The sequence below is a fragment of the Phascolarctos cinereus genome, unplaced genomic scaffold (assembly GCF_003287225.1).
Source record: "Phascolarctos cinereus isolate Bilbo 61053 unplaced genomic scaffold, phaCin_HiC Scaffold_9;HRSCAF=440, whole genome shotgun sequence".
NCBI classification, from domain to species: Eukaryota; Metazoa; Chordata; class Mammalia; order Diprotodontia; family Phascolarctidae; genus Phascolarctos; species Phascolarctos cinereus.
Window position 1 is genome coordinate 17,471,855 of NW_027556402.1, and position 24,357 is coordinate 17,496,211.

General features: G+C 37.4%; 1 protein-coding gene and 1 long non-coding RNA gene across 2 annotated transcripts in view; both read right to left on the reverse strand.

The window, feature by feature from the left end:
- Window positions 1-24,357, reverse strand: part of ANKRD17 (ankyrin repeat domain 17) — a 150,348-nt gene that overhangs the window by 97,701 nt on the left and 28,290 nt on the right.
- LOC110209803 (uncharacterized) lies at window positions 13-20,229 on the reverse strand. The gene is made up of 2 exons (XR_002324925.2): window positions 20,091-20,229; window positions 13-1,152 (listed from the first exon to the last, which is right to left on the reverse strand). It is a non-coding gene; the product is annotated as an uncharacterized LOC110209803 (long non-coding RNA).

Sequence of the window (24,357 nt, forward strand, 5' to 3'; positions counted from 1 at the left end):
CTTTCACAAAGATTTATTATGAAAGTTTATTCTGATGAAATTTACTAAATAAGCAATGGTGGCAGGTTCACTGAGAAGACAAATAGACAATCTCTGCCCTCAAGGAGCTTACATTCTAAAATAGAACAGAAGGGTGGGGTGAATATACTCTAGGTGTATGCAGGAGAAGAATGAAGACATGCTTGTGAGCCAGTTCAGAGAACCACTAGCTAATCTTACACTGAATATAACTTTATTTTCTCGCCTATCACTGCACAAATAATCATTTTATTTGGCTACTGACTTTTGTATGTGTATCAGTATACTTCAGGTTCCCTTCTTAAACATACCCACTTAGGCTGAAGAGTTAGAAAAATCGATGTCCCACCCACACACATTCTAAGTGTATAGAAAAGTCACTTAACTACCCTAAGGCATTGTAAGCCGTAAATCTAAAACCCAGAGAACTGAGCTTGCATACTGGGTACTCCCTCTACAATGATTATAATCAAAGATTTGATCTCTTTTTTTCTCTAAAGTGAAGTTGAAGCTTTTTTTGAATTTTGAGAAGGGAAGCTATCTTTGAAATTCTAGGAGTTTATGCGGAAAAACTTTATTTTTCCTAAGGGACTCGGGTAGGACAAGAAACTCCAGTGGGAATTAGTGAAAGCTTTTACAAATGTTAATAGAAACACTGGCATGTTTTGTATGAAGAATATTGTGTAAGGCACTGGGGAAGATTCACTGGTACATACTTCAGTGAAACGGGGGGGGGGGGGGGAAGATAGACAAAGAACTTTTGCTTCAAACTTCAAAAACTGATATATTGGGTAAATGTGCCCAATAAGATGTGGGTGGTATGAATTTGACAAATATTATAAAAAAAGAACTGCATGTGAAACTGCTCATTTTCATTACATGCAATTCGGTTCATTAGGTATGCCCAGTTGCTCTATGTTTACTTCTGAAGCACTTTGTTTTCTTCTGCGCATTCCTTTCCATTTTCTTTTTTGTATCACTCTTCCCCACTCTTCCCTGGTCAAGTCCTCCACGAGTTTCATTCTTCATCTTGCACGAATTATCATTGATGGTTGGTCCTCTAAGGTTTCTCTGAAATCAGAATTCACATGGCATCCTCCAAATGATAGGCACCCCTCGATTGACAATTCTTCACTACAACAAAACATGTCATTAGAATTAATTTGAATTTAGATACAAAATATGCATCTAAAGATTGGGAACTGGCTGGGAAAAAAAGGCAAATTGGTATTTAAAACTAACGTGTAAGGTTGCACAAAAACAAACGATTGGTATGAAATGATCATAGGAACCTGGGTTCGTATATGGAAGACCATATCTGGGGCTACTGGGAGAGTTTAACATTAATGGTCACATGGTCACAAAAGGAAACTCGGGCCATCTAGATCCTCCTCCTTTCTAGAGCTACCATTACCACTGTTCTCTTCCCTTACATCCCTCAACACATGCTGCTGAGACCACTACAAATTTATGATACATAATCTCACTAGGGTATTTACTTCTACTAGGCAAACCTTTTCATCTCTTCAAACCTCCCATGGCTCCCCTTACTGATGTTTGCAGAGAGGAAGAAATTGAGTCCATAAAGGAAACATCAAAAACAACATCCTATAGGCCAGGATAAGGAGTTTAGAGGTGAATGTTAGGGGAGTAGAATGAGTTCACAAGGTCACCTGCTGAAAATGAAAGGAATAGAGTTAGGGCCTTCAGGAGTAACAAGAATATCCAACATGACAGTCATGAGGAGATTAGGAACTGAGTTGATGTTAGCATAAACTTCCAGAAGCAGAACATGAACACAGGAAATACATATGGTTTCTTTGTGTGTGTGTGTGGGGGGGGCCTTCCCTAAAGGTACAACCACAGAGAAGTCAAGAGCACAACGGCTCTTCGTTGTCAGAAACTTTATCAGAAGTAAAGAAGGGCTGTTCAAGCCACTCACTACCTGTGAAAGTTATTTAAAATTGTCAGTCCTAGTAACTGATAAGAAAGATTAAAGCCCAAAGATCACATTAGATGTTGCTAAAGTGGCTGAACACACTGTTTCCACAGCACTGGCAGCTGCTGCAAGGGATACCTGCATTACCACTGCAGTATCACCACGTACAAAGTTACATGGTGCATTAGAAGCAAACAAGTTAAAGAAATTACAAAATAGGTGCAAAGGGATGAAAAAGAATGTTTTAATTACCTACTGGAAAATGCTTACTGTAGTTAATCGCCACTCCTAATTAAGCTTTCCTAAACAGACCTAGAGCCACAGGAATCCCAATTCTCTATGAACGGTGACATGCGGCAGTGATGCAATTTTTAAAGAATAGAGCTAGAATACTCCTATTTAATCCCACTTATTATTTAAGGAAGGAAGAATAGGAGAAAAGGAAAAAGACAGAAAAGAAACTTTTGCCCTTGTATAGGGATGGCTTACTTGACCCCAACTTATGGGGATTCTGACTAGCTTAACTACAGCTACTGCTCATAGGTGCAGAGCAAGGAGAGACCATAGCACCATTTTACAAACGCGGCCAGAGAGACTGAGTGACCTATCATATAGTGACCAAGGTGATATAGGTAGTACAGAGCAGAGCCAATTAAAAATCAGGTCTTATGACTCCCAAGCTGTACATTCTTTATACTTAACTAGTCTATGAATGCCCCTCTTCACAGATGTGAAGAGGTTAAATCACTACTAACTTAACTACTATATCTCAGAAATGGACCACTCTGAAAATATCCCTAAAGCTTCACCTGCTTGGGAAATATTCTTGAGGCATATCTGAAAGGACATTATTAAGTTCAAGGCTACACAGACAGCACACACACACACACACACACACACACACACACACACCCTCCAAGGTAATGGTAATATCTAATACATCCAATGCTAATAAGCTGGCCCCAGAGCAGATTTCTTTTTAGTTAAAATGAAGGCTTTTAACCCCACCAAACAAAATGCTAGAAAGTCAAAAATAACAAGAAGCAAAGATCAATGAGGGAGTATAAAAGACCAGAGATTGGGATGGTTAGTCCACAGGGTCTCTATATCTACAACCCTTTGTATGCTATGCTGCAGTTATGTCCAAGGCCAGAAAGACATACTAGTAAACTACCTCTAGTTAACCAGAACAAGCCAAGGTAGGGATTTCAACAACCCCCAAAATAGCCATGTTTCAGCCTCATCAAGATGATGACTAAAGACACAAAAGTGTGTGTGTGTGTGTGTGTGTGTGTGTGTGTGTGTGTGTGTGTGTGTGTGTGAGAAAAGCATTTTCATCTGTGTTAAGGATGGGTGGGGGATCACTCACCTGTTGCCCAGGCCCAATGTGAGAGCCTGACCTCACTAATGTAACCAAAGAGCTTTTTAAGTACACAATTCACCTCAAACACAAGGCAGAGGAAAAAGAAAAGAACACAAGAGTGCTACTGTCCCGCCACTTCTCCCCCCCCAGAGATTTTCTGGGCCCTTGTCTCCTCCACACATGATGTTCATGATTAGGAAACTGGTCAGCCTCAATGAAATTTAGCTAAGTAAACTTCTAAAGCTGCACAGCTCAAGCAGGAGCACTCAGCCAGCTTGCTGTCATTAACTGCTTGCCTATTTATTAAATGCTGTTTGATTATTTAAGAAAAACATATGACATAACAAATCTTACAGGGATCTTACAGTAAAGCTAGAAAGGGTCTTAGTTTTTAAATCAATAACAAGGCAAAGATGAGTAAAACATGCTAAATAGCACTTATAAATTATATTTCATAAATTTGTATGTTTATATTATAACACTTCTTGATAACAGGAAACATACTTGATTTAAGGAAATAGTAAATGCTATGCATGTCAGTCAGGATCATTTAAATTTCATTAAAACTCTTTCTTCCAACTCCCATCACTTTAATTGCCTTATAATTTACTTTTAAAATGTTTCCTGTGAAGGCAGGTACCAAGCTCAACTACTCAACTGTCGTGGAATACACTCCTTTAACATACTAGAATTATCATCACGTACAGTGGGCATTAGACCTGGATCTTAGATTGAACTCCAACAGAAAGAGTTTATCAAATTAAGTTGACAATTAAATCCCTCTCAGGTTTGAAATATCCTGACAAAGACCATGATGAGGGATATGGAAGGCACAATAAAGAAGGCATTTAAAAATATGTACATATAAGTGTTTCATGCACAAATTTACATTCCATATTTTAGAAAAGAAGTTATTAACACTGAAATCTTCCCAAAATCCATACCAAAAGAACCGACCAGGTTTAGGAGAACAGTTGCAAACTCATTATGTTTGCATTCCACCCTTAACTTTTTTTTTTTAAGGCAACTGGGGTTAAGTGACTTGCCTAGGGTCACACAGCTAGTGTCAAGTGTTTGGTCTGAGGCAGGATTTGAACTCCAGTCCTCCTGACTTTAGGGCCAGGGCTCTTTCCACTGTACCACCTAGCTGCCCCTTGCATTTTACCCTTAGCAAGAAATGTAAATTGAATGTCATCAGCAAAAGGTGGAAAGTCTACTCTAAAATAATCACCCAGCTCACCAATTACATGCAGGCTCTACCTGTCACTTCATCACTAAAAATGAGTGTCCAGAAAACAAACAGTTCTACTCTACTTTGAATCCAGACATTTACAGCTAGTAAGTAACCCTGGGCTCTTTGACCTCCCTCAGCCTCAGTTTCCTCTTCTGTAAAATGGGGATCATAATAGCACCTTCCCTAGAATGGCTGATCAAATGATCAACAAAAGGCTTTGCAAACCTTTAAGATCTATACAAATACTACATATACCATATAAATAAATATATAAATGCATACACTGCATTCAATTCTGGGCACGCTAGGAGAGTAAAGGAATGGACCTGAAACCATATTATGTGAGGAACCTGAAATAACTAGGATATTTGGCCTAAAGAAAATTAAGAATGAAAGAGGGAATATACGCAAAAGATAAAACTTTTTTTTCCTCTAAAATTCTGGACAGAAGAATTGGAACTAATAGGAAGAAAATGCTCCTGTGTAAAAACTGAATTGGCTGTTCTATTAGATTGGGAGCTCCCCATCACTGATGACAGGAATATCAGAGAGGACTTAATAAACGTCCCAGATAAATCATTCCCCAGCCATATAGGCCTGTGAAAACAAGTGCTGATCTGAACAGACAGGATCCAGGCAGCCCTCTGGAGGTTGCTCTCTTAGGCTAGTTGACAAATCCTATTTGTACTGGTAGCTACTTCTGTGTCTGTTCTATCTCCTCTACTAGATTATAAACTCTTTTACAACACAATTTATCATTTGGGGATATTTTTTTCTCCCCACCCTGAGTTTCCTAAACAAAGGAGGTGCTCAATAAATGTTTGCCAAGGAACGAATGCCAAGTCATCGTTCAGGAACACAAGTCCCAGTGATAACACTGGGAAAAAAGGATCTCCTTTTTGAAGACACATTTTTAATCACACACAGCAAGGACATACTGTAAGGAACATCAAGGGCAGCCTGGATTCAACCTTGCTTTTTTCAGGGGAAGAAAACTTCATACAGGTTTGTTTTGAAACTAATGGCTAACTGAACAAGTTCAAGTTGCCCATGCAAAATTATGACTTATCACTAAGTAGAAACTGGATGGCTGCAGGGATTTTTAAAGATTCCCCACACTGATTGAGGAGAATGAATCCCACCATAATTCTATATTGATTCACAGCTCCCTAAACACAGACTGTGCCAAAAAGTAGAAAATCCCCCAAATCAAGAGAGAGAAATGAATCTTCCTTCTTTGGAGAAGTAGGGAAGTGCGCTATATATATAGCACACACACACACACGTGTGTGTGTGTGTGTGTGTGTGTGTGTGTGTGTGTGTGTGTGTATGTGTATTTTGTGTTACAAGCTGTTCTCTGGTAACATGAAGAAATATTGGAAAGGTAAAGGGAATGTTTTCACTAAAGAAAAATCCAAATTAGACTTAAAATTTGAGACCTAAAGTCATCTAAATGTCCCAAACAGCATTGTTCTCAAAAAGAAGAAATGCCAACTTATTAATAACAAAATGTACAAGTTATTCAATATCTATTATTAACATAAATATATTAAGAGAAATGCAAATTAAAGCTTGGGTTTTTTTTTTTGCCATCAGACTGGCAAAGACAACAAAAAAAGACAACTGCTGGAGAAACTATCAAAAAACAGGCACTGTTGTCCAATCTCTCTGAAAAAAAATTTGAAGTATATCTCAAAAGACATGCAGTAATAAAATCACATACACAAAAATTTAAAACAGCACCTTTTGCTTTTACTTTCTTTTATATGAATCATTTCTTTTACATGACTTTTTTTTTTAAAGGAACACAAGAAAGCAGAAAAAAGTTTAGTCAATGGCAACAATACCAGTAAAAATTAAATCTAATCACACACAGTCTTAGTGTAGTTGTAGGCTTTCATAGTTCAATTGGGGGGGGGGGGCGGAGGCTAGACAATGGGGTTAAGTGACTTTCCCAGGGTCACACAGCTAGTCTGTGTGTCTAGTCAAACGTCTGAGGCTGGATTTGAACTCAGGTACTCCTGACTCTAAGGCCAGTGCTCTATCCACTGCCCCCCTCCCCTCTAATTCTTAATCTGTCATCAATAATTATAAACAATAATTGTCTTTACTGATGCTCCAATAAAAGGCAATTTTTTTGGCTGTAAATAGGGCCATGACAAAAATTCAGTCCTTACAAATCTTATTTCAGTAATGTATAGACCATATCTACTGTAGACTGGACATGACAATGGACTTTATTACCGTATGTGCTCATTCATATACAGTAAGTATGAAAGAACAAAAGAATGTTTCAATTTCCTGAACCTGCCTTTTGTGAAATGGGGGGGGGGAGAGAAAGGTACTTTTACAAGTAATTTCCAGAAGAGCACAAGACAAGGGAAATAAAGTCATGTGAGATTCTAAGGATTTTATGACAAAAGCGAGGTTTTTACAGCACTGGACATAGAATGGGCTCAAATCTGACAGTAACTGTGAAGGTGAGGCAAGTCACCTTCCTCCTCTTTGAACTGGGGTATTAATAATTATGACTCTAATCTATCTCAGCAGTTTCAGGGAACAAATGAAGAGAAATAAAATATACAAATCAACATTGCTACAGTAAGAATCAGTACTAGGAAATGTCACTTTTATTATCTTCTCATAATGAGGAACATGTTTCATTAACATTGTTTATTTTTGTTTCTCTAGTTTTTAGAGTTTTGTTAGGATACTTTCCAAAGCATACAATAATTACATAAATTAGCCAACAACAATAGCTAACATTTATATAGCACTTATGTGTCAGGTCCTGTGCATTTGATCCTCACAACACCCCAGAGAGGTATTTTTATATATGCTATTGTATGCACACACATAAATAAAATTCTAACTCAGGTCTTCCTGACTTCACATACAATGCCCTTTCTAATTATTAAAAAGTAATTTTTGAAAAGGTACTTTGAGAAAGCAGGGAGGGCTTTGAGGTGGCACAGTGTCCAGGAAAGGCTTCTTGCAAGTAACCTGTGTCTTAAACCTAGGGAATCAATGAGATCAGTCTATTCCAGCCAAGTGGGACAGCTAAGTATAAAAACACAGAAAGGGGTTGTATCAAAAAGAAAAAGGGTTTTCTGGACTGCAGAATGCAGGAGGGGAGCAATATCGAATTTGGGGCCAGATTATAAAGGACTTTATAGACTTTTAGACAGAATTTATATTTTATCATAGAGAAAGCCACTGAAGTAGGAAATTTATGTATATACTACACTACACCAAAAACTCAAAATTGGTGACCTGAATGTCATGACAAAAAAAAAAGATACTTTTCACAAAAATCAAAAAAAATAAAATTTTTAGCTTATTTAACAATAATGAAGAAATAATCCTTGAAGAATTATAAACCATACACCATATGAAAAAAATGAGCCAAGAGAAATGCAAATCAAAAGAACTTGGAAGTTTCACCTCATGACAAAAGGTTCATGTTGAAGGGGTTATGGAAAGATGGGCAAATTCAATGCAATGTTGATGGAGCTGCGTGCAAACTTTTCAGATCATTCTGGAAAGCAATCCGCAAATTAAGTGACTATACTTTGTCCCACCTGCTGTTATAAAACTTTCTCTCTCCATACATACTTATGTGTGTACGTGTATGTATGCATATAAATGCACATCTAACAATATCTATGAATAGAAATTTGCAGTAAGAAAAAAGTCAGATTTTCTCCCTTCAAAATATCAACGTCATTTTTTTATTAATTTGATTTATCAGCCATCACTTCCATATGCTTTTGAGTTTAAAATTTTTCTGCCCCTTCCCACCACTTTCCCCAAGACGGCACATAATCTGATAAAGGCTATACACACATTCTTATTAAACATATTTTCAGATTAGTGATGTTGTAAATAAAAATTAGAACCAATAGAAGGAAACAAAACACAACAGAAGAGAAAAAAACAGCAAATAGTATGCTTCGATCTGCATTCAAATTCCATAGTTCTTTCTCTGGATGTGGATAGCATTTGCCATCACGAGGCCTTTGGTGATGTCTCAATATTAGTCATCGCACAACGTGGCTGTTATTGTGTACAAAGTCCTCTTGGTTCTGCTCACTTCACTCAGCATCAGACCATACAAGTCTTGCCAGGTTTTTCTGAAGTCAGCCTGTTCATCATTTCTTATAGCCCAATAGTATTCCACTATATTCGTATACTGCAACTTATCAATGTCATTCTTAACTTGCCTTCAAAAACTCCTAAATTATCTTCCTGCTCATTTAATAATGTTCCAATGAAAGACATTTTTGGCAAATGGCCAGAGTAGGTGCCCATCAACTGGGGAATGGGTCACAACAAATACAACAAGTGCATGAATGTTAACAGAATACAGCAGGAAACAAAGAACAAGATGAACAGAGAAAACTAAATGAAGTCAGTAGAAACAGGAAAATAATACACAATAATTACAACAATAATGGAAAGAGCAACAAGAAAATAATCAAAACTGAATGCTGTTATTAATGACCAAGCTTAGTCCCAAAAAAGAAAATGAGGATATTTCCCACACTTCTTGAAGGGATGTTTTTGTTTCGTTTTGTTTTAGGCACTTGGGGTTAAGTGACTTGCCCAGGGTCACACAGCTAGTAAGTGTCAAGTGGTTTGGTCTGAGGCCACATTTGATCTCGGGTCCTCCTGACTTCAGGGCTGGTGCTCTCTCCACTGCGCCACCTCGCTGCCCCTCTGGAAGGGATAATGGATGTGGAACATTGTCAGACTTTTTTAATGTGTTGGTTAAAGTTTTTTGTCAAGGAGAAGAGAGGGATATGAGAAAACTAATAAAAACAAAATCAAGCAACCGTTTTTAATTGTTATCACTGTTATTATACAGGTATGCTAATAGATTTAAACATGGTTATGCCATTCAGCTTTGATTTCATGAGGCATGTAGCTTGATGTAGTCCATGTATATCAAAATAAGATGTTTTGGTTTGATTCCCTATTTGGAAGCTATAAGTTCTATTTAGGATAATCAATTTAAAGCTAAGCAGAATCATAATAGGCTTAAAATGCGTTCCTGAAAAATTCATGCCATGTTTAAGTCAATTGTCCTTAACATTATAGTGCTGCTGGCATGTTTTAAATTAAGAACAGCTTTCTACTCCAACATACCAAATATTCCATATTCTAAAATACCCTCATGTTTGTTTGGCTTATTTTATATTGAGTCAAAGGCTATTACAATTACAATCCATTCAGTTAATTACCTAATCCATCACAAATCATCCTTTACACCCACATCCCCTGGTTTTCTTAAGTTTCATAGTGATAAATTGTGTGAATTTATTCAACTTTATTCATTCATTCATGCATGCATGCATGCATTTATTTATTTGAGGCTATTTTCTCTTCCAATCATGATGTGACTACCAACCCATGCTCTACCATCCCAACTTTGCTTATTACCAAGGACAGGAGCCTCCTTAGGCTCCTCCTACTTAGGTCCACAGTCGCTTCTGAATATCAATAGATATTCAGGTAATTACTAAAAACTCTCCTGTTTTTAATTTCCATCTCTTACAGGTGTCCCTCTCAACCTGTCACTACCATCTAGCGTGACTACCCTCCTCACCTCTCACCTGGACTACTACAACTGCCTCCTTTCCTTAAACTTCTCCCCATTCCAATCTGTTCTGTCTGTCTCTCACCACCCCCCCAATTCCTATTCCCTCTACAATAAAATAAACTCTTCTATACAGCATTTAAAAAAACACTTACCACTTTCCTCCTTGATTCTAGTCTTTTGAACACATTACTCTCCAAATCTACTCCCCTGATGCTCCCTCTCCAAGAGTCTCTCCATGCATTTACTCCAGCTGTCCTGCTCTCCCACCCTGTACTCCACTGCCTGGAATGCAATCCTTCTCACCTCTGTCTCTCAGAATTCCAGCATTCCTTTAAAATTCAACTTGAGGGGCAGCTAGGTGGCTCAATGGATAGAGCACTGGGCCTGGAGTCAGGAGGACCTGAGCTCAAAACCAGCCTCAGACATTACACTAGCTGTGTGACTCTGGGCAAGTCACTTGACCAATTGCCTCACCAAAAAAAATAGCTCAACTCAAGTACCAACTTTCACAAAGTCTTTTTTGATCCCCTCCTAGCGTTCTCTTTCCCAAAAATACCTATTTATTTTGTGATTGGTCTCTATATGCATGTTGTTCTCCTAATTAGAATGAGGTCAGGAGCAATTTTACATTTGTCCTAAAAAAGGTTGCTTACATGTAACTGGGGAAAATACAAACACAGAACTGGTCTATATATGGGTCACTAATGCTGTCATCTTTGGAAAACAGGTTGGACGCCTCCCATTAAGGCAGATTCTAAAAGGTGACTGGGGAGCATTCATATGACTAGAGTTTGAACCAAACAGATCTTACCTTGCTCAACATCTTTTCAGTCCATCACTCAATTTATTAACAGCATGCAAGCTTTCTGTTTCTCATTTGATCTAACTCATTGAGTTCGACTTCTTGGTACCATACGGACCAAACAAAATTTTCACATCCACCTTCAAGGGATTCTTAATTCTCAAGCCTGTTTATTTTATTCTTTGCAATGCTTTCCCTCCTTGATCTTTTTTTACTTTTATTTTCAATTGCTAAATAAGAGAATCTTTATTCCTTTCCACATCTTTGTTCAAGTTTTCAGCTGTTTATATGTACCAGATAAATCACCATCACCACCATCATCATTAATGTTGGGCATGAGAAACTCAACAGCCTAAGCACCCTATCATATGGCTGACAAAACACTTTTTTAGTGATGTAAAACTCAAAATAGAAACAGATCCCACTGTTAACACATTAACTTTTGTTGCATTTTTATTTATTTGCTGGTTAAGCATTTCCTGAATTTTAATCTTGTTGGGCAAGCTGCAAGTCTGACTATATTAAATGACCTGTACAGAAGATTTATACCAATTAACAAAAATACAGAATTGTATGACATAAAGAATTCTTGAAGTCTATCATCCTCTGGAGAACAATGAGGGTAAAAGCTTACCATTTAGTGAAGTGATCACATTGTTCTTTTTAGCACACCTGGAAGTGCTACCAATGGCAGACTTTGTGGTCAGCCATTACAGAATCAAGGCCCTGAGGATGGACTCAAAGAGACTGTGCTGTATTTAGAACGAACTTGGTAGGCAAATATGGGAAAACCATGTTAAGTTTGAGGCCATTGTCCTCAGAAACTACAGTTGGAGGCAGGAGGGACAGACTGTGTTTGTATTTCTGTTACTATTATGAACTTCAAAGTAAAGGCTCCCGCTTAAAAAAATGTTATAAAAAACGATTTGAGGGGTAGTACAGGTAGGTATAGATATCATGAAAAAATAATCCACACTGTGACAACCTTTAGCAGTGAAAAGCTATTCAGGGGATTTAAAGCTGAAGGGACCCTTAGAGACCATTTAGGCCCTCATTTTACATTTTACCCAGGTAAGCTAAAGGGTTCAGATAGGTCCACTAAGGAAGGCCCTCTGACTTCAAATAGAGAACACAAACACACACTCTCTCTGTGCCAAACAACCAGCTTCATCCAATAAGGCTAAACAGAAAGCAAGCAGCTAATATTTAATTTAGTGCCATGAGAACGACAGAAATGTTAGTGATATTATCTTAGGAAATTTTTATTTTCATCAAGGTATGAACACATACCTAGTAGCAAGGGCCTTCACCCTTACTCTCTTCCTACACATGCAAAAACTCAAAATTAAGATATAACATACATATCCCTGAAGGAAACACCAGAATAATTTAAGGCTTTTTAAAATTTAAAACACCATGTAAAATAAAGGAAAACATTTGTAGGTCCTAGTAATAAGAAATTTGAATGTTTACAAAGTAGTCACTCTCAGGAAAGGCTTAGAAAATTCTGAAATACACAGAATTTTATCAATCAACAATCACATATTAAAAGGCCAGGCACTGGGAATACAAATACAAAGAATGAAACTACTACTCAGAAGAAGCTTCTATCCAATCAGGGAAGATACAGACTAAATACAAAATAAACTCAAGGTAGTTTGGGACAAAGGGCACTAACAACTGGGAAGAAATCAGTAAAGGTCTGGTGCAGAAGATAGTGCTTGAGCTAAGTGTGGAAACAAGAGAGGAATTCCCTAAGGTAAAGACAAAGGAAGGAATAGCAGACATGGGGGATCTGCATAGAGTCATAAAAGACTGGGAGGGTAAGGCCTTTCAAAGCTAAAAGAGTTTAAATTCATTCTAGAGGCAACAAGGAGCCAGTGCTGTTCAGTGAGTAAGAGTGGTATGGTCAGATCTGCACTTAATAGAAAGCACTCAGTCAGCAGTGTGGAGGATGCCCTCCTCCAGACGAGGAGGCCTGAAGCAGAAAGATCAATTGCAATAGTCCAGACAAGAGATGATGAGGGCCTGGTAATCATGTAAGTAGACAGAAGGGGATGGGTGTGAGAAGTGAGTGTTTCTAAGGTAAAAAACAGCAAGATATGGAAACCAATTGGCTGTGGGGGCGAGGGACAGTAAGGAGTTTAGAGTAATGGCAACATTATGAACTTAAAAGACTAGAAAGCTATAGTGATGTTTCAACAGAAATAGACAAATCCTGTTTTGAACAGGCAGAGTTTTAAATGCTTTTGGGCTATCCGATTTGAAATGTTGGATACTATACCACTATACACAGATGTGACAAATAAACCCACAAGAGCTTATGGGGTCATTGGTCATAAGTTGACAGAGTACAGAGTAAATCAGACTCAGGAATACTGGAAGAGGGACATGGATGATGAACCCACAAAAGTGCCTGAGGAGTAGTCAGACAGGTAGGAGAGCCTAGAGAGAAGTCTCTCACATATTTATATCCAAATGACTGACTTTACATGTTAATTATCTAAATCTTTATTCCTTCTTCACGCTGCACTGCAAATAACTGGAATTTATTAGACTGGCAAAAATGGAAAAAGTACTGGAGTCAAAGGAGATAGGTTTGAATCCTTCCTCTGCTTACTTTGCATAACCTTTGTCAAATTCCCATTTCTAAGGACTCCCTTCAGTTTCCTCAACTGTAAACTATAGAACTAAATGATCTCTAAGGCACCTTTTACCTCTAAATCCATGAGCCTATGACCACAAAGAAATAAGTGCCAGTAAAAGTCAAATAAACATTTATACAATACTTAAAGGTATTCATGAGGAGTGAGTCACATTTTACAGAAGAAAATGAGGCTAAAAAGGAAGAAAAACAAAGGAGTGTCACTGAACCTTTAAGACATATAAAAGAATAAAAGCTTTAAAATTTGTGGGATACTTTTTCCTTCCTTCCTTCCTTCCTTCCTTCCTTCCTTCCTCCCTTTCTTTCTTTCTGATGAGGCAATTGGGGTTAAGTGACTCGCCTGGAGTCACACAGCTAGTGACCAGTTTTCTATCCACTGTGCCACCTACCTGCCCTAGAACTAATACTTTTTTGCACATAATAGGAGTTTCATGTACAATCCTCATTTTCTTATTCTAATTTTTAAATGATATTTCATTTAACTTGGAAAAAAAATCAGAAATTGTTATAACAAATTGATAAATAACCCTAAGGGGGAAAAGGCTGATGCTCAAAGAACATCAATGTGACTTAGCTCTTCCAAGTCTTCGGCCTTCATATCTACATCTATATCTATATATAGTCTTTCAACTATTCCAAAAAGTTCTGTTACAATACTGCAAAATTTATGTTGTCTAAAAGTTTCTTGTATTATAATGTACAAATAATAAAATAATAAGCAAGTACACTGTTGGTGGAGTTGTGAATTTGTCCAGCCATTCTGGAAAGCAATTTGGATCTATGCCCCAAAAGCTTTCAAACTTCGTATGACCAGTGATACCACTACTAGGACTATACCCCAAAGAGATCAAAGAAAGAAGAAAAGGACCCATACGTACAAAAATATTTACAGCAGATCCCTTTGTTGGCAAAGAACTGGAAACTGAAGGGATACCTGTTATCTGAGGAATGGCTGAGCAAGGCATATGAATGTGACAGTGCTTTAAGAAATTACGGTTTCACATTAGCTTTAGCAATAAGAGAAGAAAAAGAAATTGAAGGCATTAGAATAGGCAAAGAAGAAACAAAGCTATCACTCTTTGCAGATGACATGATGATATACTTAGAGAATCCTAGAGAATCAAGTAAAAAACTACTTGAAATAATAAACAACTTTAGCAAAGTTGCAGGCTATAAAATAAACCCACATAAATCATCAGCATTTCTATATATTACCAACAAAGCCCAACAGCAAGAGATAGAAAGAGAAATCCCATTTAAACTTACTGTAGACATTATAAAATATTTAGGAGTCTACCTCCTGAAACAAACCCAGGAACTCTATGAACACAATTACAAAACACTTTTCACACAAATAAAATCAGATCTAAATAATTGGAAAAACATCAGTTGCTCATGGGTAGGCCGAGCTAATATAATAAAAATGACAATCCTACCTAAGCTAATTTACTTATTCAGTGCCATACCAATCAAACTACCAAGAAATTATTTTATAGAGTTAGAAAAAATAATAAGATTCATTTGGAAAAACAAAAGGTCCAGAATATCAAAGGAACTAATGAAAAGAAATGCAGGGGAAGGTGGCCTAGCAATTCCAGATCTTAAATTGTATTATAAAGCAGCAATCATCAAAACTGCTTGGTACTGGCTAAGAAATAGGGAGGTGGATCAGTGGAATAGGTTAAATATGCAAGACACAGTAGTCAATGACTATAGTAATCTATTATTTGATAAACCCAAAGACCCCAGCTTCTGGGATAAGAACCCACTCTTTGAAAAAACTGCTGGGAAAACTGGAAAGAGTATGGCAGAAACTAGGCATAGACCCAAATCTCACACCATATACCAAAATAAAGTCAAAATGGGTTCATGACTTAGATATAAAGGCTGATACCATAAGTAAACTGGGAGAACAAGGAATAGTTTACCTATCAGATCTATGGAGAACAGAAGAATTCATGACCAAACAGGAGATAGAGAACATTATGAAAAGCAAAATGGATAATTTTGATTACATTAAATTGAAAAGTTTTTGCACAAACAAAGCCAATGCAACTAAGATTAGAAGGAAGGTAGAAAATTGGGAAAGAATTTTTACAACCAGTCTCTCTGATAAAGGCCTCATTTCTAAAATATATAGAGAATTAAGACAAATTTATAAGAACACAAGCCATTCCCCAATTGATAAATGGTCAAAGGATATGAACAGACAGTTCTCAGATGAAGAAATTAAAGCCATCTATAGTCATATGAAAAAATGCTCTAAATCATTATTGATTAGAGAAATGCAAATCAAAACAACTCTGAGGTACCACATCACACCTATCAGATTGGCCAACATGACAAAACAGGAAAATAAAATGTTGGAGAGATGTGGGAAAATTGGAACACTAATGCATTGTTGGTGGAGTTGTGAAATGATCCAACCATTTTGGAGAACAATTTGGAACTATGCCCAAAGGGCTACAAAAATGTGCATACCCTTTGATCCAGCAATAGCACTTCTAGGGCTATATCCCAAAGAGATCAAACAAATGGGAAAAGGACCCACATGTACAAAAATATTCATAGCAGCTCTTTTTGTGGTGGCAAAGAATTGGAAATTGAGAGGATGCCCATCCATTGGGGAATGTGAGCATTGTGATATGAATGTGCTATAAGAAATGATGAACAGGCTGACTTCAGAAAAACCTGGAAAGACTTATATGGTCTGATGCTGAGTGAAGTGAGCAGAACCAGAGGACTTTGTACACAATAACAGCCACGTTATGCAATGACTAAGATTGTTAAACTGAACCCTTCTCAGCATTACGAGGATCTATGACATCTCCAGAGGCCGCAGGATGGAAAATGCTGTCCACATCCAAAGAAAGATCTATGGAAGTCGAATCGTTATCACTTATTTTTACCTTCTGCTGAGTTTTGTTTCATCTTTCTGATGGTTCCTCCTATTGGTTTTAATTTTTACTTACAACTTCACTAATGTGAAAATATGTTTAATGGGTATGTAAATGTAAAGCCTATATCAGATTGTGTGCCCTCTTGGGGGGGGAAGGGGGAGAAAAATTTTCAACTCAAAAGCATATGGAAGTGATTGTTGATAAATCAAAATAAATTAATAAAATTTTAAAAAAAGAAATCATGGTTTCAGAAAAATGTGGAGAGACTTGTACAAAGTGACATTAAGAATGTCAGGAGAACAATTTATACAATAACTATAAAAAGTTATAAGATAACAATAACTCTGACCAACACAATGGTGGCTGAGTGCAATTCCAAAAGCTTCATGAGAAAACATGCAGATCACAGCATGTTCTTTTCCTTTTAATTTTTTTGGATATGGCTGATGTGGGAAATTTGTTTTGTGCATATTTGTAATGGGCTTTCTTTTTCCGGGCTTCTCAGTAGGTGGCAGAGAAGAAATTGTAAACTGCAGTAAAATGTAAATTGTATTCTAGTTCCTAGAATATTCATTTATGGATGATCCAAGGAATTTCATTTTTACCACTTTTGGTATTATTCTTCTAAAAATCCTTTACATAAGAAAACAAACTTATGAAAAGGATATTATAATTTATTCAGAACAATAAAGCTATAGCTACTCTTGAAAAACAAACTGTCACTCTTTAAAATTAACCTTTAATCACCTCTCGCATTCCCGTCTTTCAAGATGGAGGAGACTTTAGGTATAGGATAAAGCTTACAGTGGCAGACTTTTTTGATAGATGTGTAGTTTTAGAGAACTTTTTTCTTCCTCACTTTATCATAAGGCAGGCCTGCACAACCTGTGGCCCGCCAAAGGATTTCAGGCAGACTTCGAAAAATGTAAAGGAGATCCTTTTGCTGGCCACAGATTGTGCAGGCCTGATATAAGGGACAGTTGTCTAGGAGGGATCAGGGAAGAGTAGAGTGAGAAATCTAAATAATATAAAAAGTAAATGACATCAATAAAATCTTATTTGAAAAATAAAAATAACCTTCAAAAATAATTGAAAAAAAGTTTTTTCCATGTAATGCCATAAATAAAATTAGAACAAATTTATTTACTGTTTCAAGGCATTATTAATCATGTTATGTTGAATTTTTTAAATCTCTAAGCATACTCTAATGAAGAAATATCAAATTAAAAAGTCAAAAGCTGGTAAAGACAAATGTTATGCTATCTCCTTCACCCAAATTCCCCAAACTTCAAAGACTCTTCCCCCTGGTAATAAATATTTCACTATTCAGTAGACAATTAGGTGGTACAATAGAGGACTGGGCCTGCTGTCTAGAAGATGGGTTTAAATCATGCCACAGACATTAATTAGTTGTGTGACCCTAGGTAAGTCTTTTAACCTCTCAACTCTTTTCTCGTCAGTAAAACAGGGTTGTTAATTAATTAATTGTGTGGCATTTACCACACAAAGTTGTTGTGAGGATTTGCACTTTACAAACTTCAAGACACAATAAAAAATGCTTCCCATTATTATTAATCATTATTTGAAGACTTCTTTCAATAAAAAAAAAATCCTCACAAGAAAAAAAATTTCAGATTCCTCTTAATGGCTTAAGTGCCAATATTCAAATTGTTAACTTATTGTATGAGGTATACTTTTAACTAACTGGTACACTGGCCCAAAAAAAGGTCTAGATAATGATTGGCTTGTTCTCTCTGCACTGTGAACTACTGTAATTATTTACAGATTTTAGGAAAAAAATAAGTTTTCTAACTTTTACAGAAATTTTTCCAATATCTCAAATACTAAACGTTCAATTAAATAAGAGACAATTATTAAGGAAATAGTTAAGCAGATTAATAAGAAATTACTTAAAGAATTTTGATACAAAGATATAACTAATAATTTTCACATTAATGTTTAAAAATCTATACTTCAAATGCACAAGACTAGATACTGAAAAGTAAACTTGGGAAAATAATAAGTACATAATATATGATTCACTGAAATTTTTAAAATTGATAAAAATGTTGCTAGTAATGAAAAAAGTATACCCTTAAAAACTTTTGAAATACATGCACATGTGCTACTAGATTTTTTGTAATAAATTACATTTTTTAAGCTCTGCCACTGAAATTTGCTCATAGAACACGCCCAACGTGGATCTTTTCACCTATCTGTAAGCAGATAGTTTAACCATGCCCCTTCCTAAAGCAACTCAGTAACAGTGGAGGAGCAAAGGAGAGACAGAAACAGAGCATGGGAGAAAATGAAATTCTACTAGAATCAAACAATAGCTTTTTGGAGATGAAGAGGGGAGGTGCTGGGAAATATCTGTAAGGAGATAAGTAATACAATGGAATCAGTTTTCATTCTGCAGAGCAACCACAAGGATCCTACTGCAATGTCAGCTCCAAGCACTCACTGAGGGACTCCAGAAAATGCTCATTGATCATGCAGCCCTGGATAATGAGCATCCTTTCTTCCTCCCCCATCAACTCAGCCTTTGCAACCTTTCACCGCCCCCCAAAGAAATATACTAATCTCAGGGCAGCAGAATCACAATTACAAAATTAGTTTAATACCAGCTCTTAAGAAAAATAAAACATCACCAGTCTTTTTTCTTTAATGGACAGTATAAAGAAAAAGAATTTCATTGCAGATAAATATGGGATTTAAACACATTTATAAGTTGATAGTGTGAACTATACAGAAGGCCTAAACCAATTCACAGTTTCACTATGAGACTCACCAAGTGATATGTATTTACTTAAATAGGTGAAAAATGTAAAATAGGCTCTCAAAATTGATTGAGGGGTGGGGGTAGGAAGAGGGAAAGAAAAAAATAATATTCTGGTGACTAAACAAAAGAGTACAACTTACTCTTAATTGTTCAACTTAGGACCCCCCCCCCCGGAAAAGATTTCAAAAGGTTTCTTGACTAAAGTAATTTAAATTATTTAAAAGCTTTAAACTGACTAGGATCATTTTCAAAAACATATTTTCTTATTTTTAGACAAAATTGTACTGGCTAGTTTAAGTAACTGGAATGAAAGATTTAATAGCTTATTTTATCAATCAAAAATGGCTGTTTTTTAATATTTGACTATAAACTCAACTTTAGGTGTAGATATGTAAATGAACTGTGCAAGGTATATGATAATATACACTCTGCCGTTTTGTAGACCCACTTTTGTAGGTTAGACTTTTGTAGGTTAGTAAGTTAACCTAAAGGTCAACAGCATGTGATTTTTTTTTATCAAGTATGAGTTCCCCTCCCTCTTTTATAAAATATGCAACATTCAAAATTCACAGAAAACACTAACATTAACTGCACATTCATTTAGTAATCGGAGAAATCAGCAAGAGTACGTTTTACATAAAGCAAGATCTGACTCTTGCTTTTATTACACCTAAGTTCTCTTTCTTCTTCCTCTAACTGTTCAATCTGGTTTTTTTTTAAACCCATCTGCTAAGATTTCTTTGTTAAGATTTTGACTTCATTTCAATTCATAAGCCTAGCCCTACCTCCAGAATGTCTTCTAGAACATATGCTTCCATTTCAGCCGCTGTCTCCACCATGTTTCATCAAACTGCCATGTTTCTTACTGCACTATGATTAGATCACTGCCAGCAGGAACACTCTTGTGTCAGCAGCAAGGGAACAGGAAATGGAACGTTCCACTCAGGCCGGGCCGGGAGAGAGCGCAGCTCGAGGCGGCCTCCCCGGAATCTACCAAAAGAGCAGGGGACGCAGGGAGGGCTTTTTTTTTTAAAGACACAGTAGCCCTATTCAGAAAGAACTTCTGTTGAGTCAACTAAACAGACAAAAGAGGTTCTTTTATTCTGCAATCGCCGAGTTAAATTAATTCAACATTCTAAGGAGGGATAAGCACCCCTTCCTTCTCAAAATGCTACTGCACCCGTCACGCTCGGCGGCTGAACAAAAGGGTCCGCCGAAGTGGGCTGGCAGCAACGCGGCCGGAGCGGAGCCCGCGGGGCCGGGGCCGGGGCCGCGTCAGGGAGGAGAGGAGCTGGGAGGCAGGAGGGTGCGCCCGGCCTAGGGCTGTGTGAGCACGGGATTCCGGCCGGAACACATGGAGCGGGCCGGGCCAACAGCTTCTGGAGAAGTGTGTGCAGATCATGAGGGCATGTTTCAAGTACAATCCCTGACTACCCGAAGAGGTCCCAATTCTTATTCACTTTTTCTACTACACACACACACACACACACACACACACTCTCACTCTCTCTCTCTCTCTCTCTCTCTCTCTTCTCTCTCTCTCTCTCTCTCTCTCTCTCTCTCTCTCTCTCTCCCTCCCTCTCTCTCTCTCAATAAAATTACAGGCACTCCTTTTTAGAGCACTTGAAGGTAAAAAAAAAATGTAAATGCCTGACAAAGCTTCCACTTAGTCACAGTTAAACATTTATTAAATGCCTACTACGTGCCAGGCACCGTGCTAAGCACTGGGGATGAAAAGAATGGCACAAACACCCTTTACCCTCAGGGAGCTCATAATCTTAATGGGATAGAGTAAGCAGACAAACAAGCTCTCTACAGGATAATAAATAGGAAACGAGAGAGGGAAGGCACCCGAATTTCCCTAAGAGTGCCTGTACCAGTCAGCCTTCATCAGACTCTATGTGGATCTATCACTAAATTTCATCTTACAATCTATGGAAATATATAAATATTTTTAAATGAAAATAGGGGCATTATTTACAGGTTACAAAAAAGCTCCAATCTTAGCTGCAATGATCCACATGCACTGTGTGGCTCATGAATGCTAGAAGCATAAAAAAATCAACCAGGAGCTGTTCGCTCCTGAACCCCTGTGGAAAGGAAGATGGGGGAAAGGGGGAGAGAAATGCTGGCCAAAACGACCCTCAGATGCAGAAGTCCAGAGACACCCCAGCCAGAGGCAGAATCCCACCTACGGTTTTGAAAATGGCAGAAGACTCTAACTTGGTCTAACTTAAGATTGCCTCTTAAGAAAAATGGAGAATGGCTAACAAATTATGGTACAAGAATGTAACAACATTACTGAATTATAAGAAATGTCAAAACAAAGACAATTTCATAGAATCCAGCATATTGTGAACTTGTGAAGACTGAAGAGTACCAAAAGAACAATTTATACAAGGACAGCAACAGTGTAAAGAAAAACAACTTTGAATTCTGATCAATGCAATGACCAACCAACCATGTCTCCAGAGAACCTATGATGGAGTGTGCTACCCACCCCCCGCCACACATGTAGTGAACACAAGGTGCAGAGACATAATTTTTAGACATGGCTCTGTAAATTTGTTTTGCTTATTACAAACTTCCCCCCCCCCTTTCTCCTGTTTTATTCAGGGATCAGAGCTTTAGGGAAAGAGTTCGGGGCTAGCAATAATGATCCCCACCCCCCTCCAAAAAAAGAGCACCACTGTAACATGTTTTTAAATGCAGACAACAAGAGGTAGAAGAGCAAACTTAAAGAAGCAGACCAGCTTTTTTAAGTAATATTTACAATTACCTATATACTTTTTAAAAAGCAAGCAGTGTAAAATGGAGATTAATCATTTAGAATCTTCTTTCCATATTCTACTGTCTTTTGGGGGGCAATTAACTTTAGAATTCTAATACCACCACTCTCTCAAAAACAAACAAAAATGAAGCTAACAGAAACATTCAAACAAGCAAGGCTTGAGAGAATGAAGAATAATAATCAACAAACTCCATGTCTTACTGATAGTCTTACTGACTTTAAAGGTATGTGTACAAAGTTACTTTCTAGGACTTCATCAGGATTTTCACTGAATACACTTGCTGCCAAAAATGTAAAAGTCTTCCATAAAAAATAAGTAATTAATTATTTTCAAATTTATAATAAATGTTAATACAAATTAATAACTAACATTTTAGGTTTGCAAAATGCCTTACATACATTACTCTTTTTGATGAAGCCAAGTGTAACAAATTAACACTATTTTTCAAGGCAGATACAAGCTCCTCCATCGCAAAGAGATGCAGCTAGTGCCTCTGCCCATGCAGAAGTGGGGAGTTAGGATTATACTTAAAGTCAAGAAGAGCTTAGAGATCAGCTAGTCCATCCTCATTTTATTTATTTTTTTTATGAGGCAATCGGGGTTAAGTGACTTGCCCAGTCACACAGCTAGTGACTACTATGTGTCTCAGCCAGTATTTGAACTCAGGTCCTTCTGATCCCCGAGCTGGTGCTCTATCCACTACACCACCTGCCTCCCATCCTCATTCTACAGAGAAGGTAAGTGACTTCCACGAGGTCACACAAGTTAGGTAAGACACAGAGGCGGAATTCAAATGCAGATTCTTTGATGCTGCTATCCCAGACACCTGATCACCTGTCACCATAAACACACTCCCCATAACTCCACCTATATGTTAATATCCAAAATTCCTTTAATGGAGATAAAACCAAAAAAAAAATCTGTGATTAGAGAATGCTTAAAATACAAAATCTATCCACTAAATGATACATTAAAATTAACTCACACTGAAGTATGAATCAACTGATACAGTATCTTGTTTTTTGCAGTTTAGAAAGGCTATGAGAGTGAACAGGAAGCATGAGATCCCTGAAGTAACAGGTGGGTATCACAGAAAAAGGGTAAAAGAAGGAACAGCTGGGGACAGAGAAGATAAACCCGGGAAGAAATATAACAATTCTGCCTAGGGACAACTGCTTATAACCGGAATGGTAACTGGGTGACAGAATGAAGCTTTATGGGAAATATTTTTATCCAAGTGGCTATGAAGAGAGCTTGATTTTCATAACTGAAGGTCTCTCTCATTTCTTTTGGAAAACATCCTTATACATGAGTTTCCTCTCCCAAGGATCTGTACATCTAATCGCTGAAATATCAGTATTTATACAATCTATGTTGAAGAAACGGGTAATACATTTGCACAGGCACATCAAAAAACAGCAGGCTGCCCTTCTGCCTTCTCTTACCCAGCACCAAATTTTCTAAAATCACTGTTAAGTGCCCTTAGACTTTATCATAAGCTTTAGCTTCCGTAACATTATTCTTAAAGCGTGTCTTCAGTTACCTGCCTATCCTTCATCTCTTGATGAAACAGGCTCTTTACAACAGATCTCATCAATGTCTCTGTGTTTCTTGACACCAATTTCCACCCAAATCCTGGGCTAGGGCAGCACTTCCAGGTGTTATCTGCTCAAGCCTATGGTAAGAGAAGTCTCTTATTCATCTATCATACATACCAAGATGGCATTTCTGCTATGGCAACCAGTTTTTTACCGATCAAAATCAGGACCAGAAAAGCATTTGGATTCAATAAGATTCCCTTCCCGGTCACTTTGTGATCTGGGTCACAAAATGTCATCAGCCATTTGGTCTGTTAAATTACTCTTCCACCATATCACTTCGATTTCTTCTGCCTTTGATTTTCACAGAACACTGCCCCCTCAATCTCTGTTGTGTGCGTGACCTTTCTCTTCTTTTCCTTTTTTCAATAAGCACCTGAAATGGGTGACTAGAGGTATAGAACCTTAAGCAATTTTTAGTGTAATGAATGAGTTAGAAGAAATAACATGGTCTCATGAATGGCTTTTTTTTAAATGCCTTCAAAAACTCTACCAGCTGGCAATATTTTTATTGATCTTTCTATGAGACATCTGTAAAGTATTTAGCACAGTGCCTGGCACACAGTAGGTACTTAATAAATAAGTGCATGTACTTTTCCCCTTCCCTACTGTGCAGGTCCAGTGCAAAATGGGTCACCCCTCCAGTGAATGACTGCCTTTTC